The sequence below is a fragment of the Chrysochloris asiatica genome, unplaced genomic scaffold (genome assembly GCF_000296735.1).
Source record: "Chrysochloris asiatica unplaced genomic scaffold, ChrAsi1.0 scaffold00099, whole genome shotgun sequence".
In the NCBI taxonomy this organism is placed as follows: Eukaryota; Metazoa; Chordata; class Mammalia; order Afrosoricida; family Chrysochloridae; genus Chrysochloris; species Chrysochloris asiatica.
In genome coordinates, this window is record NW_006408617.1 from 6,295,939 (window position 1) to 6,318,398 (window position 22,460).

The 22,460-nt window shown below is 40.3% G+C and overlaps 1 protein-coding gene across 1 annotated transcript in view; it reads right to left on the reverse strand.

The window, feature by feature from the left end:
* Positions 1-12,275, reverse strand: part of GALNT3 (UDP-N-acetyl-alpha-D-galactosamine:polypeptide N-acetylgalactosaminyltransferase 3 (GalNAc-T3)) — a 100,728-nt gene extending 88,453 nt beyond the window's left edge. The window contains exon 1 of the mRNA XM_006867004.1: positions 12,007-12,275. The gene's annotated coding sequence lies outside the window, so the exon portion shown is untranslated. The remainder of the gene's footprint in view (positions 1-12,006) is intronic.
* Between the last annotated feature and the right edge of the window lie 10,185 nt (positions 12,276-22,460).

A 22,460-nucleotide genomic window follows, 5' to 3' on the forward strand; every position in this document is an offset into this window, starting at 1 on the left:
CGACCTTGCAGTCTAGTACATTAACCCACAGCACGCACCACATCAGGACTCCTTATTTATGATAACAAGTATTAACTTAAACCTCCATAACTGGGGGGCAGGAGGCGGTGTGTGTGGGAAGACTTGTGAAAAATTGCAATTATAATAAGTGCTGAAAAAAATGGAAGCTCAAACTGGAATCTGCAGAATGAACTATAGCTAGATAGGCCAAAAGGAAAGGAAAGAGTGTTCCAGGCAGGGAAAATAACACTTGCAAAGGCCTGCATATAGGAAGAACATGCTGCTGTTGGTGTTAAGCATTGTCGAGTCAGTTCCAACTTCTAGTGACCCCTATGTAAGGTTTCCAAGGAACAGCTGGTGGGTTTGAGCTGCTGACCTTGTGGTTCCAAGTCCAGTGCTGATCCTACAATGTCACACCAGGAATTCATAGCAATGAAAAGAGGCTAGTAGCCCGAGAGCGAGAACAATGATGGGAGGCTATGCACTTGGCAGGAGTTGAATCATGCCAGTCATTATGGAGCTTACCGAATCCTAAAGGTAATAGGGGAGTCCTGGTGTGGTGCTGTAGGATAAGCACTGGACTGTTAAATGCAAGGTGAGTAGCTCCAAGCCACCAACTGCTCCTCAGATCCCCTATATAAAGTGGTAATTAGTACTCGAGTCATTAACAACAACAACAAAGGTGATAAAAAGACTGAGCAACAGGTAACAAACCAAGGAGTCCTCGGGTGGTACAAAAGACTAACAGTCTAATAATAACTGCAAGGCTGGCAGCTCCAGTCCACCTGGAGAAGTGTCAGTAACCCAATTCCAAAGAATCAGCCAATGAAAACCCTATTGAGCCAAGGTCCACTCTGACATACGTGGGGTCAACTCTAAGTCAGAATTGACTCGATGGCTGATGGCAACTGGTTTGTTTTCAAACATGACCCAATGTTCTGAAATGATCACCCTAACTGTAGTACCAGGAAACAACTAGGAAAAAATCAGAAAGAATTTAGATAGACATATGGCGGTTCAAGCTCACCAGCTGCTCCTAGGAAACCCTATACAGGGTTGTTATGCGTCAGAATCGACTCGATGGCACCTAACAACAACAACAACAAGGGGGGCTACTGCAGAAGCCCAGTATGAAATGATGGAAGAGGCGGGAATGGAGACGAGCAAATAGACTTGAAAAGCATTCATTGAGTAGGTTCAATTGATAGAACCTGATCATTTGACTTTTTTTTTTTTTTTTGACTAACCAAATTCAATTCTATTCTTAAAGTTTAAGTAAAACCTCCCCTAAGTCCCTCACCAATAGTACTGTGTTTAATTATGTTATTATATAAACATAAGTTTTAAGTCAGCTCAAACACAAAGTAGCTTTTCATTTCTAAGGCTTCAGAACAGAACCAGAAAGTCTCACAAATAATATGGAATTCAAAGGAATGAGACAGCTAAAATGCAAATCAAATTAAATACACTAATTAAGTACAAGGAAACAATTTTCCTACTCTCAATTTTTGTGGTTGCTTCCCACAAAAAGCAAATCTATTTAAGATAGCCTGCCCACTGCCTCTCCTCTTCTTGGGCTACTTTAACTCCAGTATCTTTACTCTACCTGGTGTGGATAAACAATAGACTGTTGGCCACAAGGTCTTCAAATGCACCAGCTGCTCCTCAGAAGCCCTCTAACGGGTCATTATAAATTGGCACTGATTAGATGACATGACAACAGCATAAGTTTATAAGAATAATTTAAGACACACACAGCTTCACTCATTAGCAAATTTTCACGTAGTTGTTGTTGTTAAGTGCCATGGAGTGGTTTCCAAGGAGCAGCTGGTGGATTTGAGCTACCAACCTTGTGGTTCGCAGTCCAGTGCTATACTCAAAAAAGAAGATCCCTAGAATTTGCATTCTTCTAAATGATGATTGTTAAATACATCCAGTCTTCATTCAAGGATACAGGTGGGGAATCAACTACCCCAAGAGGGCGGGGGGAAATAGAATCCTTAAAATTCATTAGTGAAATAATTTAGTTCTGTAATTTCAAGTAGACATGCAATCATGTAAGATAACTGGAACATATGAAGTGTCAGCCTGGTTTTACATTAGAAAAATTACTATTTCTCACCAAATTAAACATAATACTCCAAACCTGATAAGAGATGTGAGATACACCTATGGATGCAGTACCCCAAAAGAGGGAACAAATACTTACAGCAAGAAACATTTCCACCCCCTCCACACACAGAGTAAACAGAGATGGACAACTTGGACATTGGATACCCAAATTTGGGGGGTGGGGGGTAGAGACTACAAAGGCAAGAAGTGACTGGCTTACAAACTTTCAAGAGGGAACTTAGAGCTAGGGGGCATGGAGGATGGAAGAATCTCCAATGAGTACTATCCAATCTGTCTAGGCGGAGTTGATGAAATGAAACTCAGAAGGGTCACTTGTGATACAATAGTGAATGATTGTTATCAGGACTGATTGTGAATGTTGGAAATGTAAAGGTAGACATTTTGTAGCAAGGAAGGGAGTGATTAACTCTCCATTCTAGGAGCGGAGGTCTCTGGGACCATCAATGGAGAAGAGCCGAGAGCATGACCCTACCCAGAGAAGCAGTGAGGCCCGAGATGGAGGCAGAGACGATGATGTGGAGTGATGAAGTGGCTGTGGACTTTGGAACCAGAGAGGGAGAGGGACTGTGTGCTGAAGAATCGGGGGGGAGTGTAGGGGGTAGGTTTATAGGGTATACCCTTTGGTCGATTGATGATGCATGGAGGGGATTGGAACCATGGCAACGAAATGATGTACAATGGAATGAATGTAAAACTAAAGTTCTCCCATGTAAAATATCATATAATTCACAATAAAACGTGGGGAAAAAAAAAGAGATGTGAGAGAAATTATTTAAGTGTAGTTTTAAGGGTAACTTCCCTGTTTGCAAAATCTGTCAGGAAACCTAAATCCATTCTAAATTCCTTTCTCTTCCTCACTCCACCATTTACAAACGGTTATCAAGTTATACTAAACCATGTGGTTATTAGATTCAAAATGGCCAATACCAATCCATTTCAGCTCACTAATGCCTAAGATATCGATGTTTACGCATTACAATTCATTTATGACAACTTCCAATTTTCCCAGATTCAAACTTCATACATTCCATGTTCCGATTTTCAAGGGATGTTTACAGCTGTTTCTTTTCATTTTGAGTTGTGCCCCATCAGCAAATGAAGGTCCCGCAGGCTTTTCTCCCATGGGCTTTGCTCCATTCGCGTCATCACGGTCAACTCTATTCTGAGGAATTGAAGAGGAATGGTGTTGCATTCATAGTAAAAAAAAAAAAAAAAAAAAATATCCAGATCAGTCAAGAGGTACAACACTGTCTGTGATAGGATAATAACCATGTGCCTACAGGGAAGACCAGTTAATACCACTATCATTCAAATTTACGCACCAACCACTAAAGCCAGTGAGGATGAAATACAATAATTCTATCAACTTCTTCAATCTGAAATTGATCAAACTTGCAATCAAGATGTATTTATCATTACTGGTGATTGGAATGCAAAGGTTGGCAGCAAAGAAGAAGGATCAGTAGTTGGAAAATATGGCCTTGGTGATAGAAATGATGATGGAGAACACATGATAGAATTCTGAAAAAAATCAATGATTTGTTCATTTCAAATACCTTCTTTAAACAGCATAAGAGACAACTATACACATGGACCTCAACAGATGGAATACATAGAAATCAAATTGACTACATCTGCAGAAAGAGACGATGGAAAAGCTCCCTATCATCTGTCAAAACAAGACTGGGGCAGACTGTGGAACAGACCATCAATAACTCATATGCAAATTCAAACTGAAGCTGAAGTATATGAAAACAAGTCCATGAGAGCCAAAATATGGCATTGAATATATCCCACCTGAATTTAGGGATCATCTGAAGAATAGGTTTGATATGTGAAACACTAAAGACCGAAGACCAGAAGAGTTGTGGGATGACATCAAGAACATCATACTTGAAGAAAGCAAAAAGTCATTAAGAAGACAAGAAAGAAGGAAAATGTCAAAATGGATGTCACAAGAGACACTGAAACTTGCTCTGCAGCGTAGAGATGCTAAAGCAAATGGAAGAAATGAGAAGGTCCAAAGCTGAAGAGAAAATTTCAAAGATCAGCTCGAAAAAATAAATCCAAATATTACAACAAAATATGCAAAGATCTGGAGCCAGAAAACCAAAAAGGGAGAACACACTCAGCATTTCTCAAGCTGCGGGAACTGAAGAAAAATTCAAGCCTTGACTTTCATTATTGAGATTCTCTGGGCAAATTATTGAATGATGCAGAAAGCATCAAGAGAAGATGGAAGGAATACACAGAGTCACTGTACCAAAAGGAAATGGTTTCAAGAGGTAGCATATGATCAAGAGCCAATGATACTTAGGAAGGAAGTCCAAGGTGCACTGAAGGAATTAACAAAGAACAAGGCACCAGCAATTGATGGAATAAAAATTGAAATCTTTCAAGAAAATGAGGTGGCATAGGGGCCACTCGCTCATCTCTGCGCAGAAATTCAGAAGACGACTATCTGGCTGACTGATTGGAAGAGATTCATATTTGTGCCCATTCCAAAGAGAGGTGACCCAATGGAATGCGGAAATCATAAGACAATCTCTTTGATATCCCATATGAGTAAAGTTTTGCTAAAGGTAACACAGAAACAGCTTCAAGCACATATTGACAGAGAATTTCCAGAGGTTCAAGCTAGATTCTGAAGAGGCCATGGAACAAGAGATACCACTGCTGATGTCCGATGAATCTTGGCTGAAAGCAGAGATTATCAGAAAGACGTTTACCTGTGCTTTATTGACTATGCAAAGGCTTTCGATTGTGTGGATCATTACAAGCTCTGGACAACTTTGCGAAGTATGAGTATTCTAGAACACTTAATTGTACTCATGAGGAATCTGTACCTGGACCAAGAAGCAGTTGTTAGAACAGAGCATGGGAACACTGAATGTTTTCAAATTAAGAAAGGTGTGTGACAAGGTTGTATTCTTTCACCATACTTATTCAACCTGTATTGTTGTTGTTAAGTGCCTTCGAGTCGGTTCAGACCCGTAGCGACCCTGTACAGGGTTTCCAAGGCTATAAATCTTTGCAGGAGCAGAACGCCTAATCTTTCTCCCACAGAGCAGCTGGTAGTTTCGAACTGCTGGCCTTAAGGTTCGCAGCCCAATTTGTAACCACTACGCTACCAGAGCTCCTTTCCTGATGCTAAGCAAATAATTCGAGAAGCTGGGTTCTATCAAGAAAAATGTGGCATCAGGATTGGAGGAAGACTCATTAATAACCTGCGATATGCAGATGATACAACCTTGCTTGCTGAAAGTTTAGAGGACTTAAAACATTTGCTAATGAAGATCAAAGAGCATAGCCTTCGTTTAGTATGGATTACAACTCAATGTAAAGAAAACAAAAATCCTCACCACTGGACCAATAAACAACATTCTTATCAACGGAAAAAAGATTGAAGTTGTCAAGGACTTCATTCTTCTTGTATCAACTATCAACACTCACAGAAGCAGCAGTCAAGAAATCAAACAACGTATTGCATTAGGCAAATCTGCTGCACAAGACCTTTTTAAAGTGTTGAAGAGCAAAGATGTCAGCTTGAGGACTAAGGTGCACCTGACCCAAGCCATGGTATTTTCAATAACCTTATATGCATGCAAAAGCTGGACAGTGAATAAGGAAGACCATAGAAGAATTGATGCTTTTGAGTTATGATGTTAGAGGAGAATATTGAAAGTGCCATGGGCTGCCAAAAGAACCAATAGATCCATTTTGGAAAAGACCAGTCACAGGAGAAGGATATCATGTTTGGTAGGGTGGAGTGTCAGAGAAAAAGAGGAAGACCCCCAACAAGATGGATTGGCCAAGTGGCAGCATCGATGAACTGAAGCGTGGCAACAGTAGTGAGGTTTGCCCAGGAATGGGCAGTGTTTCGTTCTGCTGTGCATAGGGTCACTATGAGTCAGTACCAACTCGATGGCATCTAACAACAATAACAACGTCAAGTCATAATATCTCCTCCCTATATTCTTACTCTTTGTTACCAGCTCAAATCTTCACCATTTTTCCCTTGCATTTCTTCAGTAGTCTGCCACATTAGCTCTACATTGTTACTGAAGAGACTTTTTAAAATACTAAACCACATGTGCAAACTCTCTCCTTAAATCTCTTTTATGGGCTCCATCACTGTATGATAAAATTATGAGACAGTTCAGTATAGCAAATAATTTGGAATTTAAAATAAATGGACTCTACTCAATGACAAGTGAAAATAAACAAGTCAGTATGCATAAACTTGTTTCCTCATCTGTAGAAAGGGGTACTATTATCTATATTGGATTCCTAGTTAAGGCACTTATAGATATGCACTGGACTGCTAACTGCAAAGTCAGTGGTTCAAATCCACAAGCTGTTCCTGGGAAACTCTATGCAGGGTCGCTATGAGTCTAACAGACTTGACGGCACTTATCAATAACGTTAGCATCCACATTACAGGCTCCTCTGAAAATTATAAAATTCTTCATGAAAGCGCCTCATGAACTAGCAGCATGCTATCTAACCTGCAGGTTTTGAGTTCATCAGACAAAATATTACAAGAGACAATAGAAGCCTCCAGTCTGATGTTTAACGCAGAGATTTGGGATATGCCAGCCTTCTTAAGTGTATAAAAGCCATTTCCTTTCAATAAATTTAAACAAATATATATATGTGTGTGTGTGTGTATACATATACATGTATATATACATATATATAGGATCAGCACTGAACTGTAAACTACAAGGTCAGCAGTTCAAACTCATCAGCTACTCCTTGGAAACTGTAAAGAAGGCAGCTATGAATAGGAACTGAAAGGACATCACCTACCACCAACAGCAACAATGTACATAGTGTACATTCCACTAGTTTTCGTCCTCTAGAGAACCCAGTTTAAGACAGGTGGAAAACCTCAGGAGGATTCAGTGATCTGATAGTCATGAAAGCTAAGAAAAGAATAAATGACAAGCTCTAAATTTCTGCTATGGCATATGAACACAGAGACAATCCCTCCTCTACTATCCCTGGAAGACCTACTAGATTTCAAAATGTAGAACACTTTGAATTTTAGAAAGGTGAAATGATTTATATACCCTATATTATATTGTTGTTGTTGTGAAGTACCTTCGAGTCAGTTTCGACCCATAGTGACCCTGTATAGGGTTTCCAAGGAGCAGCTGGTAAGATTGAACCACCAACTTTGCAGTGCCGACAGCTTTGCAGTCTGGTACAGCAACCCACAGCGCCACCCCAGGACTCCACTATACCCTATATTAGAGAGTCCTGGTATGGTACTGTGGGCTAATGCATCAGACTTTAAAGTCATTTGAACTGGAAGGTCTGTGGTTCAAGCTCACCAGCTGCTCCTTGGAAACCCTATATAGGGTCGCTATGGGTCGGAATCGACTCAACAACACTTAACAACAACATATTACAGAGCACATACATACACCTCTCCCACAGTGTCTGGGTCAGTATCCTGTAATCAAACAGGACTGTTTCTGCTTCAAGATATATCAATAGTCCAAACAAGAGGTTTAATGAGATAAACAGTTTCCTGGCAGTTCACTCGGCTTTTGCACCAAAGGAGTCCAAGTCATATTACCAAATGTAGTACTCTCTGGTATAGGAGTCCTATTGTGGCACTGTGGGTTTATGTGGTGACAAAAAAATACTTTTTGTCAGCAGAGGCCTGTATTTTGTTTTGTTTTCATGTTAGAATTGCACCCAAGAAATGGTAAAGCTACAGTAATATCTAAAGACATATTATCTAAAGAATACAAAAATGAAACAGGGTGGCTTTTCATTGTTTTAATGGACAAAAGGTTTAGACATTTCAGTTGTTTATGATAAATTTAAAATATCCAGTAAGCAATGAGATAGATGGAGAAACTAGTTGGGACAGTTTGAAATGGAAATGATTATAGGGAAAATGTGTATCAGGAAGTTGTTATAAAGTGCCTTGGAGTGGGTTCCAACCAACAGCAATCCTATATATGGTTTCCAAGGAGCAGCTGGTGAGCTTGAACCAACAACTATTCAGTTCAAACCAACTCTGCAGTCCACCACATTAACCCACAGTGCCACAATAGGATTCCTACACCAGATAGTACTACATACTATTTAGTACCAAAAATCTGAAACTAACTCAGAATAGAACTCAAGATTTCATCTAATTGTCAACAGATACTAATGTCCTAGAATTCAGAGTCCTACTCTGTTTTTTCTCTGCCACATGTTAATGCACTTTGTTCTTTTGCCATTGTCTGGCACTGATTTGAACTAAATAATGTCATTGATGTTTCTGGTGTGGTACTGGACCACAAGGCTGGTTTGCACTGCAAGGTAGGTGGTTCAAACTCAGCAAGTGCTCCTTAGAAACCCTATAGTGGGTTGCTAAGAGTCAGAACCAACTCGACAGCATATGCTTTGTATTCAAACTACCGACACAGACCCATTTTTCTGACACTAACTAAGTGCATAATAGGACAACTGAAAATACTTCCCTCCCAAACAGATTATTATATCCATAAAAGATCTGTGATTCCAAATATATGTTTATACTTTATAGACCAGAGAACTGAATCTATAGAAAAACGATGTGGGCATTGGTGGTTTCCAACCCAGTATTTATTTTAAGAGGAAACTACCTCCTATCAGGAATATGAAAGCAATTTAAAAGTGATGGAAGCTTTAATAATCCAATCAGACTGCTAAGGCTCTATCCCCTCTGGTCACTTAATGGGGTATTTTGCTTATTTCATTAAATCTCCTTACTACACAGGCAGGTCTGACATAAATGTGTCAGTGCACAGGCTTACTGTGGTTGGTAGTGATAGGGTTTGTGCCACTGAGTCAGGTCCGACTCATCACAACCCATACAAGATTTCCGAAGCTGTAAATATCTTTACAGGAGCAGAAAGCCTCATCTTTCTCCTGGGGAGCGACTGGTAGATTTAAACTACCGACTTTAAAGTTAACAGTCCAGCTCCTAATCCACTATGCCATCAAGGCTCCTTATAGATACACTGTTGTTGTATTGTGCCTCCATCAAGTCAGTTCCAACTCAAAGTAGAGGGTTTTGAAGGAGCAGCTGGTGGGTTTGAACTGCGGATCATGCAGTTTCCATTTCAGTGCTGATCCTTCAGAGCCATACCAGGAGTTCATACGCATACTTGCTGTTGTTGTTGTTAAGTACTGTGGTTTCCGAGGAGCAGCTAGTGGGTTTGAACTGCTGACTTTGTGGTCTGCAGTCTAGTGCTTACCCCACAAAGCCACACCAGGAGTGCATACATATACTTGAGTATACTTAACAGAATGCATTTCTTACTGAAGAGTGCAGTCAAAAAAAAAGGGTTTGGAAAAATACTAGTATTGAGGGAGAGTGCTTGCTTGCCAACCAAACATCTAGGGTATTGCAAATAGATGGATGTCCCTGGCATGCTACTACTTAAAATCTACATTTAAGCCAACACAATAGAAGATCACAAGACTCAATTATGTTGCGCATATTGACTTAAAAAACTGATTGTGGCTTGAAATACCAAGAAAGGGTTAAGAAAACCTTCAATCTACTATAAGGTCTTCAACCCAGAAGGGATTCGATAAAAGGGAGTCCAGAATCATCTGCATTTAGTAGGAATAGTGAGGTAAATCAGAGCTGAACTAAGAACAGCTGACTATTCTGCAACTGCAAAGATCTTAAAAACCATAAAAAAAGAGAGAATGATAAATATCTTGTGATAAAAGAAAATGTAGATGTGAAAAGTAAGATAACTTAAGTCAAGTTATTCACTGGAATAATAATGGCATCTCTAACACTAAATTCCTGGGCCAAGGAAGTTAAAAATCTGTCTTGGCTTCAACATAGCAGAATCTACATAGGGTGACTGGATCTCTGAAAAATGGGGGGCTCAGAATGCTCTAGGTATAGTGTGATTCCTGATTGTTTTAAAACTTACGAGAAAAGACATAGAAAAGCGAAGTATTTTTTCGCTTATTTTACAGATACATCAACCAAGGCACCCTCATTGTATTTCTCTCTAGATATAACAATAAAATAGTCTCATAATTTCTTGCCCGATAACCAATGGAGATTAAATTAATATTCCAGATTCAGGGAGCAACACCTACGTCGAATTTTTAAATAGTATTTAGCACATTGATTTCTCTGTATGGTGACAAGTTAAGAGGGCAAGCAAGACTCTTGAAAAAAACAGAAAAGCACTAGTTGAAAATAAAATTAACAATTACGTCCTATTATGCTGTGGTTGGGTTTTTAATTGCATCTTTTTAACTGTATGTGTTGCCAAGGGCACTTTAGTTAAATGCACTTTTTTTTTTTTTAATTAGCAAAGATTGAACTAAATAAATCTAAGCAATATAATTACTATTAGAAAATTTATGTAAAAGTATTGGTTATGGCAATATAAAAAGAAAGATGGTAGACACAAAAGTCTAATTTTATATACAAAGCAGACTTCAGATATGAAAATGTTAAATGTAAAGAAATCTAATTACAGGGTATGGCTTTAATCTCTTGTATTTTAGCCACGAAGAAAAATTTATACATTAAAATAAGCCACAGATTTTCCTATAACCAGAAATTCTCAAATTAAGATGCAGGAAATTTCTGATTTTTAAACAGAATTTATTTAAACTTAAATGACTATCTTCATTATGTAGTGCAACTTGTATAAGTGTTATTAGTTTAGCAACGTTTTCTAAAGATTAGAAACATTGGTAATTTGATGTGGTTCTAAAAACAGAGATAGTTCTTTGAGAATTTAGAGAAGGAAATAAAAGACGAAGGTAAATACCAGTTTCACCCTCAAATCTTAAGCTCTAATTAGGTAGGGAGAGATTATTTGGGCCTGGCACACCCAGGTTCAGACGTGGCAGGATCCTGAAACAAAGTTTTTTTGAACCTTTGAGTCATATGCCACAGGCAAACCGCAGCCACGATGTCCACGTCCTTAAATCAACAAGGTTGAGGGATCTGGTGGCGCGGTGGCTAAAGCGCTCCTTTGCCACCAGTAACTGAGTGGGAGAAAGATGGGGGCCGTCAGCTTCATAAAAATCCACAGCCTTGGAAATCTACAGGGTCGCTATGGGTCGATGATATTGGTTTTAACAATGAGTATGATATTGGTTTTAACCATGTGTTCGATATTGGTTTTAAGTCAACAGGTCCTTCAACGAGATGGTGTGCGGTTGGTGCGTGGCAGTTGGGATTTTTTTACGCCACGGAAGAAAATAACTCTTCCCCATCAAACCGGAAAGTGGGCGCAGCATTGGTTTACAGAGCGCACCCGGAAAAGTGTAGAGGAGAGACGAAATCGGCAGAGAAAGGGATGTCGTCGTCGTCCCAACCACAGAGTGTTTTCCAAACCGCTCGGAAACCATTAAATGGCTGGGGCGGCCGCGGCTTCCAGCCCGGACTGTCTGGGGTCCGGCTGGGCAAGTCGCCTGGTTTAGCCCTCCCCCGCACGCACATGGGTGGGAGGCGACCGGCAACCTGTTAGCTGGAGTGGACACAAACGCTGCCGCCTCGCGCCTGGCCCACTGCCTTCAGCCCCCACGTCTGCGACCCTCCCAAAGACGAGTCCCGGGCCACCAGGGCTTCGGCCCGGTCCGGCTCTTCTGGCGCCTTCCTGCAGGGACCGAGAAGGGGCACCGAGGGCAAGAGGGGCGCCAGAGCGACCCCCGACTCCCGGCGCCCCTTCTACCTCTTTCTCAGAAGGGTAACTGGAACTGCTCTCGAGACCGTCTCCAACCGGCCACCAAAACCCTCGTCCTCTCCCCACACCTGAACCTCCGCGGCTCTCTCAACACCCCCTCTGAGTCTGTCCTGGGAGTTACCGATCCCCCGCTCCCGACTCGCCAGTTTACCTGGCAGGTGGGCAGGGCAGGAAGGCAGGAAGCGGCGGCCGAGCAGGCGCTGGACGTGGGCCGGGCGCCAGGTGCAGGTGGCGGCGGCAGCGGCTCCAGTTGCTGTCGCTACAGTTGCTTTCAGTCGAGCTCCTCCTCTGTTGCCTCCTGCCTTCCCGCTGGGCCTCCCGCGTTGCCAGGAGAGGCCGAACCGAGGCTCCGCTTCCTCTTAGAGTCTCCCAGGTGAGCTTCAGTCTACGACGTCGGCAAGGGCGAGGCCCCGCGCCTGCGCGCCAGCCTTTTGCCCCGCCCAAACCCTACCTGAGTGCTCCAGGTGAGAACTGGAACCTCGTGAAGCGGAGGGGGCAGAAGGGCGCCGACCAGACCACGAACACCAGCCACGCGGATTCTCTTCGCAATCCTGGGGACTAGTTCTCCGCACGAGTCTGCCTCCTTGTCCATCTACATTTCAGGAGTCCCTCACTGATCTGGTGGCAGTAGTCACCTTGTAATCAGAACACACAGGTCAGGATCCTCTGGGAACCAGATCTAAATTTTCTCTCTACACTTTTTACTGTACTCTTCAGTTAGCCAAAATGAAGAGGTGAGCTTCCTGCAAAGTGAGGGGGTTCAATGCCTCCGAGGACCACTTCATGACAGCAGCCAAGTGTCAGCTCCTGTGGTTTCCTCGGGTAGAGTTCAGCAGCTCCTGTCACCAGTTAGGTTCCTGAGCTGTTGGGTGAGCTTCCTTTTCATGCAGTCTTGGTTTCATCACTTGACTCACTTCAGCGCAGCTTAGTGGTTTCCGTTTCTGTAAGCAGGCGCTTTGGTAGGGGCGCCTCACGTCCAAAGGAGGGGCCTCCCTTTTCTAAAGAAGAGCCTCTGGTATTTGGCAGAGCCTCGTCAATTTGGGGCGCTCCCCTTGCTGTGTTACTATCTAAAGGCAAACCAATTCCCAAGTAGAAAGAAAGCAGCAACAACCCAGAAAAACCCGCTGTCCTTGTTTAGAAAGAGACTGTGGTTTCCTGGAGAAACCTAGTTTCATACTGTAGATCTGCTTACAAGCTCAAAATCTGTTCTAAAAGGTGAGAACTCAGATGATGGATTTTACTGTTTTTTTAAGACAAAACATTGTTAAACCACCTTTGTTTCCTTTTATGATATTTACAATACAACTTTCTGTTTCAGCCTTACTTCTGCTGGCTTGACAAACATTGTCACACCCTAAGCCAGGACTGAACATGACCTTTATAACTTCCTTTGGATTCATTCGTTTATTATTTGGCTATATCTCCAGCATACACAGGGTTATGTATAAAGAAATAGCTGAAAACTTTTTCTTAGTGGAGAGCTTAACTATCCGGTGGCAGGATGTTTTATAAAGCTTAGCTTTGGTCTCCCCCTGCGTTTTTGACACACACTCATATAAACCCACTGCCATTGAGTGAGTTCTGACTCATGGCAGTATTTGTTGTTGTTATTAAGTGCTAATCGTCGATTCCGACTCATAGCAGTCAGCTCGTGGGTTTGAACTGCTAACATTCGGTTAGTAGTCCAGCGCTTACTGTACTGCACCAACCCAGGACTCCACAGCAGTACTAACTTACCTACGTGTTAATGTTCTTTGTGACCTAAAGCTAAGGTTTAACTTTAGTCTCTGGCTAGTCTAAGACATTGGTTTTAGTATCCATACTATTTGGTCTAAAACTTTATAGTTAGTTATTAATTTGGGTATTTTGCAAGCATCAAGGAACCTCTTTGTGTTGTATGATATTTTAATATCAGCACCGTGAAGCCAGTTTTAAGCTTCTCCCCTTCTTCCCAAAAGTATCAATATATTAATGTATATTGCTGGTGTGGCGCTGTGGGTTAATGCGCTCCACTGCAAAGTTGCTTTGAACTTCAAGGTTGGTGATCAAGCTCACCAGCCACTCCTTGGAAACCCAAACAGGTTGACGGCACTTAATAACAACAACCACCGTACTAATTTAGGTCCAGAGTTGATAACACTAACTTCCAAAGTTCCCTCTTTTTGGAAGTTCTGCAACTTTCTTTGCTGTATTAATTTAAAAGTAGGTTAGAGTAGTAGTCTTTGGGAATTTAAAAGAAATCCTAGATGTATAACCAAGAAATCTGAATCCCTTGTATTCCACCACCCATTCCTGAATGATGCAGAAACCAAAGACTCTAAGAAAGTTGGTTTCCCACCAAGTGAAGATCTAAAATCTCTGCTAATAACCAGTATAGAGCGGATGGATATAGAATAGCAAGACAAGTAAAGGTAAATAACAACTGAAAAGAGAAGCTACAACAGATCTATAAAAAGAAAGAGCCAGCTAAGAGGACCAAAATGCTACATGAGGAGTGAAGAAAATTATAGAACAAAATATAAAAATTAACAACATACTAAAAATTAACTTGTCAATTTTACAATGGAAAGAGATCATTTAAACTAGGGAAGTGATATTTTAGAGTCTGGCATTCCTACCAACATTAGCTCTGGTAGTGTAGTGGTTACGAATTGGGATGCAAACCTGAAGTTCAACAGTTCAAAACTACTAGCTACTCCGCAGGAGAAAAATGAAGCTTTGTGCTCCCGTAAAGATTTACAGCCCCGGGAACCCTGAACAGGGTTGCTATGAGTCAGAACCGACTCCAGGGCACATAACCACCACCACCATCATTCTGATAGCAAATACTTACAATTAATGATTTTTTTTTTCTATTTTACAATATAATTTACATGCTTCAAGCCTAGGAAAAATATATACAGAAATGTTTAGTGTCCTAAATTTAATTAGCTGGAGGGTTGTTGTTTTTTAAGTACTGTCCTATGCAAAATTATGAAATAAGGAATTTGCTTTATAAAGGGAAAATTAGCATTTCATCATAAAATAAAATCCAACACCTTGAATGTAGAAATTACCTTAGTTTAATAGTATATGTTCAGTATATAATGGAAGTTAAGACAGAAAATAGACCAGATTACCGGAAAAGAACAGAGGCAAACATGTCTACTTGCTGTTGTTAAATGCAGTCAAGTCAGTTCCAACTCATAGTGACCCTATATAGGGTTTCCATGAAGCAACTGGTGAACCGCTAACCTTGCAGTTCAAACCGACCTTTCTTATCCTATAGCGCAACAATAGGACTCATATAGATAGATAGATAGATAGATAGATAGATAGAGAGAGAGAGAGAGAGAGAGAGAGAGAAAACCATAGGAATGGCCACAAAATACTCATTTATATAGACATGAAACAGTACTATTATCCTGTTAACAAATAAATGCCAAGAACCAACGGGACACTTACTAGGTGCCCAATGAATATTTGCTAAATGAATGAATAAATCAATAAAATACTATTAAAAATAATTAATGACTCAATATGCATATTGTTTTGAACAAATAACAGGACCAAAGAATGTTTAACCAAACAATCTGGAGAAATTATTTAAAGCGTGTAAGAATAATGGATCAGGTAATCTGAAGGACATGGTTGAAATGGCGCTGTGGGTTAATGCGCTGGACTGCAAGGTCAGTTTGAACTGCACGTTCGGTGGTTCAAGCTTACCAGCTGCTCCTCAGAAACCCTATACAGGGCTGATATAAGTCGGAACTGACTTTATGGCACTCACCAACAACAAGAACTAATTTTCATGTACAGGCGTGGCACATTTTATTGAGCTCCACAGATACTGTGTTTTTCGCAAAGTGAAGATTTGTGGTAACACTCCACTGAAAAAGTTATTGGCACCATTTTTCCAACTGCATGTACTCAGTGTCTATGTTGCATTTCAGTATTTCTCACATGATTTCAAACGTTTTCATAATGCTATCACACACTGAATAGGCAATTTGTTGTTGTTAAGTGCCTCTGAGTTAGTTCTGACTACTAACAATCCTGTTTCTGAGGAGCAGCTGGTGGGTTAAACCTCCAACATTTCAGTTAGCAGTTCAGTGCTTATCTTACAGTGCCACACCTAAATAGGCAATAGTAGTAGTAGTGGTATGGCACAGTTCCGACTCACAGTGACCCACAGTGACCCTATATAGGATTTCCTAGGCTGTAAATCTTTATGGGAGCAGAAAGCCTCATCTTTCTCCTGTGGAGTGATTGGTAGATTCGAACTGCTGACATTGCAGTTAACAGCCCAACTCATAATCCACTAAGCTACCAAGGTTTAGACAATGGTGGTTATGTGCCTTGGAGTCAGTTCCGACTCATAGCAACCCTGTATAGGATTTCCGAGGCTGTAAGTCCTTACGGGAGCAGAAAGCCTCATCTTTCTCCTGTGGAACCTCTGGTAGTTTTGAACTACTAACCTTGAGGTTAGCAGCCTGACTCATAACTAGTAGGTTACCAGAGCTCCTGGCTTTAGACAATAGTATAGTCTGGCCATTTGAACTGCAAGGTCTGTGGTTCAAGCTCACCAGCTGCTCCTCAGAAACCCGATACAGGGTCACTATGGGTCGGAATTGACTCGACAGCACTTAACAACAACAACATAGTGTAAATATAGGTGCTATGTTTACACTATGAATTGACAATAGTATCGTGTAAACATCTATATGCATTGGCTAAACCAAAAAAATAAATATAATCCATGTGAATTGTTCTATGGTGCTATTTGCTTTGTTGCAGTAGTCTGGCACTGAGCTAGCAGTATCTCTGAGATATTCCAGTGTATATGTTGTGTAGGACTATGCAAAGCAATATATACTCATACAAATTGCTTTACCTCTCTCGTCTTAAGTTTTTTCTCCCACAAAACAAAGTAACCTCTAACTTCTTTTACACTGTGACAAGAGTATTGTCATACAAAAAAACAAAACATCATTTGTAAAAAGAACAGTAATTCACAGAAAACCAAAATGGAGAAATTAACATTACTTAGCTGACATGAAATTTCTAATCCATAAAATTGTATTGTAATATTGTGCAGATTCTCTTAACCCAACTTTAAACAGTTTTAGTTTTCTAATTGTTTAACTGCTGGCTACCGAGGTCTTGGAGTCCTGGTGTGATGCTGTGGGCTAATGCATCAGACTGCAAAGTTGTTTGAACTGCAAGGTCAGTGATTCAAGCTCACCAGCTGCTCCTCGGAAACCCTGTGCAGGGTCAGGGTCGCTATGGGTCAGAATCAACTCAACGGCACTTAACAACAACAACAGCACACAGGTCTTAGCAATTTTCGTTTGAAACATATCACCTAATTTCGCTTTAAAAGACATTTTTGCCTCATATGGGAACCAGTATCTAGAGTTAGGATTTCTAAGTCAAACTAAGAGATTTGGCTCAAAGACTAAACAGATTGACATCATTTCTATGGAAGAATTGAGAATCTATTGATTCAGGAGGAGAAAAGTGCTGCTGTCATACTGAAGAGCGACAAATATGTGGCATTTTTTTAATAACAATTCAGCATAATTCCACATTGTTTTTAAAACATCATACAAATTAAAAGAGTAAAAACATGAGTAGATTCATTTTAGAAAGAACTTTTGTTGGACTTTGTTTTGCATGAGCATTTCTTATTAATTTTTTTTTTTTTTTTTTTGCCCTGAAGAATACCATCAGAACAATTACCTGGAGTTTTCAAAGAAGTACAAATTTCTGTGAGAGCACTTATTGACTTAAATTGCAACAGAACTATGTCTTGTTAATCTTGTATCCTTAATGCTTGGCACATAGTAGGTGCTTAATAAATATTTGATGAAATGGATTGACTAGAGTGCAGAGTTTCAAGCTTTTAAGCATTAGCATAAAAGCTAAGAGAAATACCATGCTGAGTCAGGCTAATTTCTGATCTCGCTAGCTTTAAATTCTGACAGTGAAACAAAGGATATTTTGTGGAAAAATATGGTAATAGTCCTGCACAAAGCTGTCCTCAGAGCTCATGATGTAGTACTCTAGATATCTCTGACTCATTCTTTTCCTAAGTTGATCTCTTTCTGTAAAATTATTTTTTGCTATTACAAAGTAATTTGTGTTCATTACAGAAAATACAGATAAGCTGAAAAAAATCCGCTTTGAAATACCCATAATTCAACATACCTTCAGCAGTCCATGCTATTCAGTCCCATTTCTTTGCATGTCTTTCTAGATATTTTTAAATTGAAATATTGCAGGAGTAGGCAGGAGTCCTGGTGTGGCACTGTAGGATAAGCACTGGGCTGCTAGCCACAAAGTCAGTAGTTCAAACTCACCAGTCGCTCCTCAGAAAGCCTATACAGGGTTGCAATGAATCAGAATCAACCTGACAGCACTTAACAACCAACAACAGGGTGGAGAATCGGGTGAGAGGTGGAGACACACATGCTTTTAAAATAAAAATTGCATCATGATTTGTTTTCCATACCAATAAACTCATCTTTACACCATTAATTTTAATGGCTGCGCAGTACCCCTTTATATAAATATATTTAATAATTCATTTATTTTTGGACATTGAAGATTGCTTCCAGATTTTGATATTACAATCTATTGTCATCTGTCAAAGCATTTGTAACCATTTTCTTCTAGTTTGATAAACCACTTCGTGTCTATCATCCAACATCCCAAACCATGCTCATATCGTCATAGGCATTTTATCACAGACACATAATATACAAACAGGCTAACAACCTAGTATTTTGTATTTCTAAGAATATTAACTTTAGTTTCCAGTGCTTTTTGTAAAGGATGCTCAATATATCAGAATGTTAGAACTTGAGATGTGAAAATGGAAAACCGAACTATTTTAGAAAAGGTCAAAAAAGTCTTTAAAATGTGCCCTGACTATGCCATTGTTGTTGTTGTTGTTGTTAAGTACCGTGGAGTCGGTTCCAACTCATAGTGACCCTGCACAGGGCTTCTGAGGCTGTAAATCTTTATGGGAGCAAAATGCCTCATCTTTCTCCCTCGGAACCTCTGGTAGTTAACCACTATGCTACCAGAGCTCCTTAGACTATACCATTTGTTGTTGTTGTTATGTGCCATGGAGTTGGTTCCAACTCATAGCAACCCTGTATAGTGTTTCCAAGGCTGTAAATCTTTATGGGAGCAGAAAACCTCCTCTCTCTCCCTCAGAACAGCTGGTAGTTTTGAACTGCTGACCCTGAGGCTAGCAGCCTGATAGACTATACCATAGTGAGTTTCAAATATCTGAAAATCTGTACACCTCTTCATATGTTTGTTTGTTTGTTTTTAAGGTTTTATTGTGGATTGATTAAAAGTTTACAGGGCAGATCATCAGTTTTACATTCAACAAATCATGCAGCTTGTTTCATTACAATGATTCCACGTACCATCAGTTAACAGCGTTTCTTTCTATTCATTTTAGCTTTTTTTAAAAAAACAAAACAACAACAACAACAAAACCCCACTTAGGCATGTATAACAATTTACACCTCCAAAGGGCACATTCTGCAAGTCTGCCTTCTGGCCACCAGCTCTTAGTCCCTCTCTTCCCATGAATCTGGAGTCCTTAGCCGCTCTCGCTCTCCATGTCCGCATCTCTGCCTCCATCTCTGTATCACTGCTTCTCTGGATAAGATCCTGCATTCTGCTTGTGCTCTCCTCCCTTGATGGTCCTAGGGTCCTCAGTTTCTGGACTGTAAGATTAACTACTCCTCTGTTTTTGTTACAAAACGTTTACCTTTACAAACTGTGAGAGTCACAATTAGTCACTTCCAGCTCATTTGTCTCAGTCACTTTATCTTGTTTCTGGACATGTGCTGAGATGGTCATCTGTTTCTGTTTTTTGGGAATATTCAAGAGTTATCTGTGGCCTTAATACTTAGATGGGTGTGTATTTTGGTATTTTTTATGCTTTCTGATTGCCTCCAGGTAGATGTAATCAAGAGATGGGCTTCCCTTTTCACTCTTCTTCCTTTATCTCCGTGGTTCTGTCAGGCATCCGTGGCTACTCTGATCCTTCCCTCACTTGGTCTCACCCAAGCTGGTGGCTCCGGGATCAGCTGAGTGTCTTGAATTAGTAAACAATGGATTTCTTGCTTCTGCTATAAATTCCCCTAGCTGGAAGGCTACCAACTTTCTAAATATTCCTTTATATGTGGATCAGAGTTCTGGGACCAGCCCCTGAGCCTGCTTGGTCTGGTATTCTCTGATGTTGCTGACGGAGCTCCTCACTGCATATCTACCCAATCCGCCATCGTGTTTGTTCTCTTGATATGGTTTTGTGGCCTGACTTTACTTTTCCAGCCCAATGGAAGGTCATAATCTCCAAAGAAGCTTCCTTCACACCACCCATTGTCATGAAATTAATTCTGACTCATGGAGACCCCTGTGTGTATCAAAGTAGAACTGTGCTTCATGGGATTCATGAATGATTTTTACATAAATACATCTCCAGGCCGCATGTCCAGAGTGCTACTAGATGAATGCATTAGCATCCCAGTGCATTAACCATCTGCACAACCCAGGGACTCTGAAACATCTTTGGATCAATCCACATCACCTTAATGTTTCTTAATTCCAGTACAATAGCATAAAGTAAACAGTCTTCTTTTATTTGCCTTCATCCCCCTTCTGGTTCCAGTACTATGAAGATAAGATTGTTGAGAGACACTACCTGGACTTGCATATCATTCATTGCCAGAATATTTAGGAAAATTTGTTAAATAACTCAAGGCATGAAAGACAGATTTTGCTTTGTTTTTGTAAAATTATGTTAGGCACCGTTGAGTCCCCTCCTACCCATAGTGACCCTATATACAACAGAATGAAGCACTACCCAATCCTTTACTGTCCTTACAATTGTTATGTTTGAACCCCTGGATGCAATCTATCCATCTCAATGGGGATCTTTCTTCTTTTCATTGGCCCTCCACTTTACCAATGATGATGATGTCCTTTTCTAGGGACTGGTCCCTTCTGATAACATTGCCAAAGTATATGGGAAGAAATCTCAACCTTTCTGGTATCCACATCTTTCAGCCAAGATCTCTAACATCAGTAATGATATCTCTCATTCTATGTCCTCTTCTGAATCAAGCTTGAATTTCTGGCAACTCCCTCTCAATGTACTGATGCAATTGTTTTTAAATTATCTTCAGTGAGATTTTTCTTATGTGTAATATTAATGATATTGTTCAGTAATTTTGTTGGGTTACTTTTCTTTGGAATGGACACAAATATTGATATCTTCTAGTCAGTAGGTCCGGTAGCTGCTGTCTTCCAAATGTCTTGGCATACACTAGTGAGTACTTCAAATACTGCATCAATTTGTTGAAACATTTCAACTGGTATTCCATCCATTCCCATAGCTTTGCTTTTCTCTAATATCTTCAGTGCAGCTTTGACTTCTTCCTTAAATACTGTCAGCTCTTATATAATCTGCGTATTACAGGTTGCTACTGAGTCTTCCTCCAATCCTGATGCCACATTCTTCTATATGCTGTCCAGCTTCTCAGATTATTTGCTCAGTATACAGATTGAATAAATAGGATGAATGTATACAACCATGACACACACCTTCCCTGATTTTAAACCACACAGTATCCCCTTGTTCTAGTCTAACAAGTGATTTTTGCTTTATATACAGGTTGCTCATGAGCCTAGGGTGGCACTGAAAGGTAAGCACTGTACTGCTAACCACAAGGTCAAAAGTTCCAACCCACCATGTTGTTGTTGTTAAGTGCCATGAAGTTGTATAGGGTTTCCAATGCTGTAAATCTTTGTGAGAACAACAACATGATCACAATTATGTTGTTAAGTACTGCCGAGTTGGTTCCTACTCCTAGCAACCATGTATAGGGTTTTCAAGGCTGTAAATCTTTGTGGGAGCAGAAAATCTCATCTTTCTCCATGCAGTGGCTGGTGGACTCGAACCACTGACCTTGTGGTTCACAGTCCACTATTTACAGAGCTACAGTGCTCCTAAGGCTTGGATTTCTTTCTTCAGTTCTTTTAGCTTGAGAAAATGCTGACCATGTTTTTCTCTCTTGGTTTTCTAACTCCAGGTCATTCATTACATTTCATTATAAAACTTTACTTTGTCTTCTCAGGCTGCTCCTTGAAAATTTCTGTCCAGCTCCTTAATTTCATTTCTTCTATTGGCTTTAGCAACTCTACATTCAAGAGCAAGTTTCAGAGTTTCTCTGGTATCAACTTTGGTTTTTTCTTTCTTTCCAGTTTTGGTTTTGTTTTGTTTTGTTTTAATGACCTCTTGCTTCTTTATGTATGATATTCTTGACATCATCCTACAATTCCAGTGGTCTTCATTCATTGGTGTTTAATGTGTAAAATATCTTCTTGAGATGGTCTCTAAATTCAGGTGGGATATACTAAAGGTCATATTTTGGCTATCGTGCACATGTTTTAATTTTTGTTAACTGCAGCCTGACCTTGTTGTTGTTGTTGTTGTCAGGTGCCATCGAGTCAGAACCAACTCATAGCGACCCCATGCACAGCAGAACGAAACAATGTTCGATCCTGGGCCAACCTCACAACCGCTGCCACACCTGAGTC